Source organism: Lynx canadensis, chromosome D1 (genome assembly GCF_007474595.2).
Source record: "Lynx canadensis isolate LIC74 chromosome D1, mLynCan4.pri.v2, whole genome shotgun sequence".
Taxonomy (NCBI): domain Eukaryota; kingdom Metazoa; phylum Chordata; class Mammalia; order Carnivora; family Felidae; genus Lynx; species Lynx canadensis.
Window position 1 is genome coordinate 18542685 of NC_044312.2, and position 11103 is coordinate 18553787.

The window sequence follows — 11103 nt, forward strand, 5'->3', positions numbered from 1 at the left end:
GGTCTTGACTTGGGGCAGCTGACTTACCCCTCCAGGCTTCTGTCCCCCCCCCCTCGTCAAAGAAAGAGCCAAATTTCCTATCTCTTCCTTCTCCCGTGCCACCGTCTTACATATTAGACGTTTAAATATACGAATGAAGACTGATAACAGGACAACACACGGGCATTAAAATTACAATCGCTTTGAAAGGCTGAAGTAAAAGCACATGTAATGGGCGGCGGGGGGGGGGGGGGGTTCTTGGTTATAGACTGACATTACATTCTTTCCAGTGGGTTTTTTTTTTTCCTCTCCCCAATTTTGTTTGTTTTGTTCTGTTTTTCCCTGCTGAGGCTGAGTAGTTTCCAGGATCAGACTGTAGGTGGGGCAGTTACACTTTTCCCCACGTGCTAGCAATAAAAGCTAGCTCATCCACACTTCTTGTCTAGACAGAGGACGTGCACAGAATCATAAAACCTGCAGACCGGAGGGCTCTGGAAAGGTCATCTGCTCCCTCCCTTGTCTTTAGAAAATCTCACCCCTCGACCAGCCCGGCGCTGATGCATCCATTCTCCCTGCTAGGTTCCTTTTGGCTGAGTTTAAATCTCCACCGTTCCGGGCCTGGCCGTTTATTTTAGGCGCAACAACAAAATACGCAAACCGAATAAAATCCAGTATGTGCATGTGCCCACATCCCCTCCCCGTGGGGCAGCATAGCACTCTTGGTGCGACAGGCTATCGGAGTGATTTTCCACATTCTGATGGTTTAGTAAATGTCATCTGCGGGCTCTCACAAAGCATCGTGGTTGTCTTAGGTTATTTCCCAGTATTTTGGGTCCTGATAGAGAGAGAGAAAACACCAGCAAACATATTTACAAAATGGCAGGACTAAAAATCAGCAGGGCAAGATTTAGACAGATGAACATCCCCACTGGCCCCGGGAAGATGCTTATGTCAATAACGTGTGTCTCGCCCAGAAGGAGGTGTATGAAAAGATTTTTTTTTTTTTCAATTATATGCAACTAGTATGCTCCTGAAATTTTTTCTGTGAAGCTCTACTGTCTGCATATTTAATCCTGTTTTTCCATTAGAAATCACAGCGTTAGGGCACCAAGGTGACTCAGTTGGTTAAGAGTCCGACTCGATTTCGGCTCAGGTCATGATCTCACGGTTCGTGGGTTCCAGCCCCTCGTCGGGCTCTGTGCTGACAACACAGAGCCTGCTTGGGATTCTCTCTGCCTCTCTCTCTGGTCTCCCCCACAAAATAAATAAATAAGCCGAAGGAAGGAAGGAAGGAAGGAAGGAAGGAAGGAAGGAAGGAAGAAAGAAATCACAGTGTTTCCCCCTTCTTTGGAAAAACCTAGGCCTAAGAGTTAATAAAGCCACATTTAGGGGTATAGTAATTTTTAACTGTTTAAAGGACAATGTTTTCATGGTCAACCACTAATCATACTACTCAAAGCAGGTTGCAGAGTATGTGTGCAAATTAGCCAGCAAGCCTAAAGGGAATAAAAGCCGTGAGTTATTTAAATCAGATGTTAGACGCCTTTGCAGTTACACTCGCGCCCAGTTTTCTACAACAGGAGAGGACACGGCTGTCTTTTGGTGTTGCAACCTTTTCCTCCACAAGTTTATAAAAGAGCCTAGTTATTTTCAAATGAACAGGTTGGTTTGGAATTAGCAGCTGATTAGCAAATGGGAAAATGCACAGGGACCACCTTCTGGAAGGAATGGGAAAATCCTCGCATATGAACGTTCAGATAACGTTGTTATTATCATTTAGGTAAATTTGTTCATTCAACTAGCAGTTGTGAGAATCTAGCGTATATTGGACATTAGATAGGAGGTGGGATAGAGCTGTGAACAGTTAAATGGGAAATATCAATAAATAAAAAATAGTGAATATTTTCATAGGAAATATACAGAAGTGCTATGGGGTCCCAAGGCAGTAGGACCTAACTTAGCCTGGGGTTGAAGGTGGGGGGGAAGGAAAGATCTCCAAAAATGATGGACCGTTAATCACAGATCTGAAGGTGACACGTGGAAGGGCCAGTAGAAGAAGGTTCCAGGTAGAAAGAACTGGATGGAAGGAAGTCGAGAGTTGGAAGAACATGGACCATCAAAGACCAGGAAGGAGGTCTAGCACGGTGGGAATATGGAATCCTAGAAAGACTGGTATGCAAGGTGAGGATGTTCGGTTTTACCCCAAGAGCGACGGGACGATACTGAAGAATGTATTCAGGGAAGTAACAGGTTGAGACCTGTGTCTGAGGAATACCACACTGCCTGCTGGGTGAATGGATGGGTGGCAGGGGGATATAGATTTGAAAGTTAGCAGCATATAGATGTTAATAAGAGCCCTGAGAGAGGTGGCCCAGGGAGTATGTGTTGAGTGAAACAAGGGCCAAGGACAGAAACCTGAATAATACTGGAAGGTCAAGCAGAAGAAGAGAAACCAGTAAAGAAACTTGGAAGGAGCCCACCCAATGAGGTTAACCAGGAGAATGTTGCTTTGCAGGAACCAAGATAAGAGACTGCTTCAAAATGGAAGCAACCATCAGCGGTAACACATGTGGCCAAGTAGCCAAGCAAACTCAGGACTGAGGAGCTTCTAGTGTATTTAACACAGGGAGGTCTAGGGTGAGCTCGGCTCAAGCCGTGTCAGTAGGGTGAGAGGAGCAGAGCTAGCCTGGGGTGGGTGTGCAGTGACTGGTTAGTGAAGACGTGAAGATAGATGGCTCTTCAAGAAGTCCAGCAGCAAATGCAGAGCAAAGATGGAGCCAGGGGTGGATGGTGGGGCATTGGGTCAAGGTGGGAGATGTTTTATAAATGCGAGAAAATTGGAGGATATTTAAGTACTGAAGGAAGTGACGGATTGAGCGGAGGGAGTTGCAGAAAGTCTGTGAGGAGGTCACTGGAGGCTGGAGAGGCTGAGATTCAGGATACAGGAAGAGCAGCGACTTTGGAAAGAAGGAGGAATGTGCTTCTGCTGTCAAGGGAGGGAAGGAGGAGAAATTGGGTGTGGAGATTGAGACATTTGTGAGTTTAGTGGCGAATATTTGAGATTGTTCCTGTCCGGTGACTCTCATTTTCTCTGTGAGGGAAAAAGGGTCTGAGGGGGACCTTTTTCAACATACCCATTAAGAAGTTTTAAAATTCTTGTTGATCATTAGAGAACAGAATAGAGAACCCAGAAATGGACCCACAAATGTATGGCCAGCTAATCTTTGACAAAGCTGGAAAGGATATCCAATGGGATAAAGACAGTCTCTTCAGCAAGTGGTGCTGGGAAAACTGGACAGCGACATGCAGAAGAACGAACCTGGACCACTTTCTTACACCAGACACAAAAAGAAACTCAAAGTGGATGAAAGACCTAAACATAAGACAGGAAGCATTCAACATCCTAGAGGAGAAAGCAGGCAACTTCCTATTCAACACGTCTCTGGAGACAAGGGAAACAAAAGCAAAAATGAACTATTGGGACCTTATCAAGATAAAAAGCTTCTGCACAGAAAAGGAAACCATCAGCAAAACTAAAAGGCGACCGACGGAATGGGAGCAGGTATTTGCCACTGACATATCAGATAAAGGGTTAGTATCCAAAATCTATGAAGAACTTAATCAAACTCAACACCCAAAAAACAAATAATCCAGTGGAGACATGAATAGATTCTATTCCAAAGAAGACATCCAGATGGCTAACAGACACATGAAAAAAATGCTCCACATCACTCATCATCAGGGAAATACAAATCAAAACCACAATGAGATACCACCCGTCAGAATGGCTAACATGAACAACTCAGGCAACAATAGCTGTTGGCGAGGATGTGGAGAAAGAGGATCCCTTTCGCACTGCTGGTGGGAATGCAAGCTGGTGCAGTCACTTTGGAAAACAGTATGGAGTTTCCTCAAAAAGTTAAAAATAGAACTACCCTACAGTCCAGCAATTTCACTACTAGGTATTTATCCAAGGGATACAGGTGTGCTGTTTCGAAGGGGCACATGCACCCCCATGTTTATAGCGGTGCTATCAACAATAGCCAAAGTATGGAAAGAGCCCAAATGTCCATTGACAAATGAGTGGATAAAGAAGATGCGGTATATATATATATACAACGGAGTATTAATCGGCAAACAAAAAGAATGAAATCTTGCCATTTGCAACTACATGGATGGAACTAGAGGGTATTATGCTAAGCGAAATTAGTCAGAGAAAGACAAATATCATATGACTTAATTCATATATGGAATTTAAGATACAAAACAGAGGAACATAAGGGAAGGGGAGCAAAAATAATATAATAACAAAGAGGGGGAAAACATAAGAGACTGTTAAATACAGAGAACAAAGTGAGGGTTGCTGGAGGGGTTTTGGGTGGGGGAATGGGCTAAACGGGTAAGGGGCATTAAGGAGGACACTTGTTGGGATGAGCACTGGGTGTTATACATAAAGGATGAATCACTGGAATCTACTCCTGAAATCATTGTTGAACTATATGCTAACTAACTTGGATGTAAATTAAAAAATAAACAAATAGGGGCGCCTGGGTGGCTCAGTCGGTTAAGCGTCTCACTTTGGCTCAGGTCATGATCTCATGGTTTGTGGGTTCCCTGCAGCAGGCCCTGTGCTGACAGCTTGGAACCTGGACCCTGCTTTGGATTCTGTGTCTCCCTCTCTCTCTGCCCTTCCCCCCGCTTGCACTCTGTCTCTCTCTCTCTCTCTCAGAAATAAATAAACATTTTTAAAAATTAAAAAAAAAAAACAGATTTAGATCAATGTAATTCACGGTCAAGACAGAGTATGAAGATAAGAGACTCATGAAAATTCTGTCCTTAAGAAATTGATGGTGGGCTCACTAAAGATATTAATTCAAACTCAAGTTGTACATCTTACCCTAACAAACATTTTATGAACAAATCTAATGGTTAGCTGAATTAAAACAATTTACCTTACACATCCAGATTTAATGTTTTTTTTTTTTCTCCTCTGAACAGTTGGATGAATACATAATCACTAATTGCAGTAGAATTATATTAAACTTTATGGAACTGGATGATAATTAACCCGGTAACCTGAACTTGATTAGATGCTTGTGTTAAATGCTGGCAATAAGCAAGTGCTTTCTTTGATATCCACCTCAAGTGCATACTAAATATCACAGCATGGTCCAATAAGGATATACGCAAACAGAGTCAACGAAGTTTGAAGAAATTAGACAGAATAAATGAATCACACTTTTATTCACATGGAGCCCACCCTGGGGGAGGGAGGGAAGGAGAGCACAGGGAGGTAGCACAAACTGGTTGTTTCCTTGTCTTAAGATCATGCAGAATCCAATGTTCCAAACCATAAAGAGTTAATCCTCCTGGCTGAAGCTGAGATCTTTTCCATGGTATCATTTTTTGAGAGGAGGAAGCACCTGTCTTCCAGAAAGGACCCCTAAAGCGTCAGGAGGGCTACTCAGCAACAGGAACCAAAGTTCCCTTTGTTAGAACTCAAGCTACAATTTTCCCTATTTTCAAGCCAGGTCCGTAGGCGGGAACGTTCTCTGAGTAATCGTTATGATGGTCCTTCAGATCTTAGCTCTTTGGAAGTCTGCTCTGCACAAAGTCCCTCATATTAATTGTTCTCTACAGCAAGCTTGGAAGATTAACGTGGAAGCCACAGTTAACCCACAAGGGCACAGAAGCTCCTTCACCTCATTCTAAATATAAACTCTAATGACTTTGGCTTTGGTGGCGCAGTCCTGGAAGCCATACTCACATGGGTCCTACTCTAATGAAAATGCCAGCCACTACTGACATCCGCCCCGTGTCCCTTTGTCGCACTGGAGCAACTCATTCACGACAGCAAAGAGGAAAGAAGGCTTACTCTTTTCCTGAAGGTCATTACCCTGCTTCCCCAAGAATCTCGCAGCCAGTGTTGGCTATACTAAGACATGCAATATCCTGACCATCCTCCTCATCCTTCCTGGCTCTATTTCAGGCCATGACCAAAAAGCCGTACAGCTAATGGTGTTGGAGGGGCCAAAAGTGACCACCACAGAAGCCACCCTCCTCTAGCTTCCTTCCTCCGTCCCTCTTTCTCCTCTCGTTAAAATCTAGTGAACTACATTCACCTTTTGAAAGGCTTCCCAATCAGCCTACCTACCCCTCGTATCTCATTTTCTTGTCCTTCATACATTTACTTACTCAGAAACGTCAGGCTTGCCTTTGCTGGGTGCATTTTGGGGATGTTTTGTGTATGTTGTGATGACATAATCCAAGGAAAGGTAACGTAGACAGCTTTCTTTTTCTTCAACTTGTGTCCTAGGATGCTTGTTGCTGCTTCTGTGTGATGCAGACTGAGATACCTGGGCAAAGCTGGACTGTTTGTTAGAGGGCTAAGCATATGAGTTTTGGCATCGGACAAATCTGGCTTCGGATCTTGCCCCTTGTCACTTACTAAGTTTGGAGACTGGGGAAGGTTACTGAATTTCTAATTGGCCTCATTTTCATCATGAGTAAAATGAGAATTGGTATGCCAAGGACTCTGTAGCATTATTCCAGTACCTGACACGCAGTGGATTCTCAATCCAACTGCTATTAAGAGTCTGAGATGTGATCTTTATAAGGAAAGGAAAGGGACAAGTTTTTGTGCCCATGTTGTGTAAGATATTGGCTCTATATATGAAGGGCCGAAAGTGAGGGCATCCTCGTTTCTTTTAAATGGTAAGAAAACACTGTCTCAATGACTCAAATGGAGATGAGCCTTAAATCAAACTGTATTTAGTAAGACCTTTTTATTGAATTATAATTGCTTTGAATACAACATTATATTAGGAGTGGCTTGATATTTTTATACATTACATAATGACCAACATGATTGGTCTAGTTACGATCTGTCACCATACAAAGTTATTACAATATTAGTGCCTATATTCATTATGCTGTACATTACATCCCTGAGACTTATTTTATAACTGGAGTTTTTTACTTCTTAATCCCCTTCACCTATTTTAGCCATCCTTCTACTCGCTTCCCCTCTGACAACCACCAGTTTGTCTCTGTATCTACGAGTGCGTTTCTGTTCTTTTTTTTTTTTTTTTCTTAGATTCCACATATAAATGAAATCATACAGTATGTGTCTTTCTCTGGTCTGACTTAATTCACTTAGCATAATATACTCTAGGTCCACCGATATTATCACAAATGGCAAGATTTCTTTTTTTAATGGCTGAGTAATATTCCCGTGTGTGTGTGTGTGTGTGTGTATACACATATATACCACATCTTCTTTATCCATTCATCTATCAGTGGACAGTTAGGTTGCTTCCATATCTTGGCTATTATGAACAGTGCTGCAATAAACATAAGGGTGCATATATCTTTTCAAATTAGTGTTTTCATTTTCTTTGGATAAATACCCAGAAGTGGAATTGCTGGATCATGGGTGGTTCTATTTTTAATTTTTTGAGGAACCTCCATCCTGTTTTCCACAGTGGATGCACCAATTTGCATTCCCATCAACAGTACATGAAGGTTCCTTTTTTTCCCACATCTTCACCAACACTTGTTATTTCTTGTCTTTTTGATATTAATCATTCTGACAGATGTGGGTGGTATCTCACTGTGGGTTTTGATTTGCATTTCCCTGATGATGAATGATGGTGAGCATTTTTTCATGTGCCTGTTGGCCATCTGTATGTCTTCTTAGGAAGAATGTCTATTCAGATCCCCTGCCCATTTTTTTAATTAAGTCATTTTAATTAGGATTTTTTTTTTGTTATTAAGTTGTATGAGTTCTTTATGTTTTAGGTATCAACCCCTCATTGGATATATTGTTTGCAAGTATCTTCACCCATTCTGTAGGTTGCCTTTCACTGATGGTTTTCTTCACTGTGCAAAATGTTTTTAGTTTGATGCAGTCCTATTTGTTTATTTTTGCTTCTGTTGCAAATATATACATACATATATATATATATATATATATATATATATATGACTGATGTCATTGAGTAATACATTTTGCTTCTGTTGCAAATATACATGTATATATGCATGATGATATATATTTGATATGATGTCATTGAGTAATATATTTTTGCTTCTGTTGCAAAGATATATATATGTGTGTGTGTGTGTGTGTGTGTGTGTGTATGACTCATGTCATTAAGCAATACATTTTGACAATCTTATTCTGGGCCTTAAATAACCCAAGGTCAGGGGCGCCTGGGTGGCGCAGTCGGTTAAGCGTCCGACTTCAGCCAGGTCACGATCTCGCGGTCCGTGGGTTCGAGCCCCGCATCAGGCTCTGGGCTGATGGCTCGGAGCCTGGAGCCTGTTTCCGATTCTGTGTCTCCCTCTCTCTCTGCCCCTCCCCCGTTCATGCTCTGTCTCTCTCTGTCCCAAAAATAAATAAACGTTGAAAAAAAAATTAAAAAAAAAAAAATAACCCAAGGTCAAATGCTACCCATTTCAGCTAAATAAGTTGCATGAATTTCCTACAGAGATCTAAGAACAGAGCCAAGAAAGGGCTCATGCTTTAGTATATTTTCTGTAAGTAGGTGATAAATTAAAGGAAATATTGAACTTTTATTTCTCTCATTTAACCAGTATTTATTGGACTTCCACTAGATCACAGCCTCTGTGCTAGATGAGAAATAAAGTAGGTGTGGATCCTGTCCATCTGCCCTCACGGACCTTAGAGTCTAGTAGGGAGAGCCCATTGACAAGGAAACAAACAAAGGAAATACACTGATGTGTGCTATGAAACACCACCAGCACACCGCAAGCTGGAGTCATGGCGGGGGGATCCGCTTTAGATGGCATAGTCATGAAAGGTCTCTTAAGGGATGATATTTAATCCTGACTTAATGGATAGAAACCAACAGCCAAGAGAATGGGAGAAGAAGACATTGTCACAAGAAGAGGAAACTTCAAGAAGGAGGGGCTGAGTTGAGAAGGTCCTGGGTGTGGCTGTAGGAGCTGGGTTGGGAGCTGGGCGGTGAGTGCGAGTGGCACTTTCTAATAAACATGACCCTGTTCCTCCTGTTGTCTCCCTGAGTGTTCCAGAAACCCATTCAAACACGCTCTCAGAAAACAGCTACCTTCATACTTCAGTCTAAAAGTTGACACGTTATTAAAGCAAATTGGGAGTTTCCATAGAGCATAACAATTCATAGAGGGACATTTCAGGCTCGGTAACCTGAACTGGTAACTGGAATTGCATCATTATTTTCAAATGGCCCATCTCCACCTTTTAGTGTAGAAAACGATTATGCCTAAGATCTCAATGCACCTTTAATATGTAGCAGGCTTTCTCTTTTGTGACGAATTTTAATACATTTGTAGTCGCCAAAATTTTCTCTTGCTCAGTCTTCTTTAATGTTTTTGAAAATCATCATTGTAATTAAAAAAACTTTTTTTTACAATTAAAAAAACTGTGGGCTAAATTAAAATGTTTGCGGAGCACTTCGACAACATTATTAATGCCACTGTTAGGCTCAAATCAAACTTCTTATTTGGCTAGGTCACGGTGACCTGCTGTGGCTTTTTTGCACCTTAAAATCCTATACCTCTCCTTCCAGGTCACTTGCACTTCTGGAGAGATGTGTACTCACAACCCACAGAAATTGAGCGACACTGCCCCCAGAGGTCTATGGATCCTCCTTGTCACTCCCCTTCCACTCAGTGCACGACTGTCCTGGGGAGGGTCAGCCTGCTGCTTCAGGCTGGAGAAATGAACAGTGCCCAGCCTTGTTTACGTGGTAAGGACTGGCTCCCACCCTCGGGGTGATGGGCCAGCTTCTCCTACACACTGCTGCTTTAACCCGTTTCTCTTTGAGCCCATTTCACCCCTTCTCTTGAGCAGAATAAACATCAACCACTCACACTGACCTTATAGAAGCACCTCATTGACTTTAACAGATCCTTTGAGGGCAGAGAACTCAATCACTTTTCTTCACAGGGCTTTAAAACATGATCACCGTAATGATGATGAAAACACCAAGCTCTCTCACCATTTCCTATGAAATGAATTAGTATCTGTAAACTTCTTCTTGAGGCCTGACCTATATTAAATGTTAGCTACCGTTAAAATCATCATTATCATCTATTAAGCACAGGCTAAGTTTCAGGGCACTATGCTGAACTCTTTCCATACATAATCTCATTTAATCAGTCCAAGAACTCCATAGGGTAGCAGATAATTTACACCCATTTTACAGATGAGGAAACGAAGAGTGTAAGAAGCCGAGAGCCCCAAGTCCCACAGCTATACATTTTGGAGCTGGGATTCAAATACAGTCTCCCCAGACTTCGTCGTCTGTCCTCTAAATCAACTGTATTTATGTTCAAATGGAAATGCTTTAGGGATAGTCTTTTGCAAATGTTTGGGGGATCACCAAGCTGGAAGATTCTCTCGCGCTTGAAATTTCTCTAATGAAGGTTTGGATGGTTTCTTAAACATGAAATGCATTTAGGTGGGCTAAGGGAGAGAAATAGAAGAAAGGAAGAAGAGAAGCATTTACTGAGCATATACACTTATTATTTATACGCACACGTAAGCTTATAAAGTCGTCCGGGCTTTACAAGAATCCCACTTTTGGAGGTTAACTTGCCCAAGGTCATCCAGTTCACTAGCGGTCGATTCAAAATTCAAGCCCACGTTGGTCTGGCCTCAGAGCCCAGCCTCCCTCCCAGGGCTCCAGCCTGTACCTTCGTCCTCCTATGCCTTCACTCTATGCATTGCAAGTGCTTCAATGATAATTTCATATTTTCCGCTAAGGTACTAAAACATCTTATCCAAGGAGGTCAGGGAAATAGCTTCCTTAGAGAACAGTCAGAGAAAAGACTGGACAGTTGCCTATGGGGGATGGTTTTCCGATACAGAACTGCCCACAGGTGTGAAGATAGATGAGCTGACCTCTTAGGTCCCTCCCAGGCCCAGGGCTCCAGGGTTTATTTGCCAATGAAAATGTCAGGCTTTTTCTTCCATAAAATGATGTATGATGGTCTGAGTACATTCTCCACTCCCACCCCCACCTCCTTTCATCTGATTAAAAAGCAAGGATTAAATCAGCAGAAGCTGCAGAAAGGAAGAATTTCTCCAGGAATGATGAGGTTTTCCCGAGACAAGGC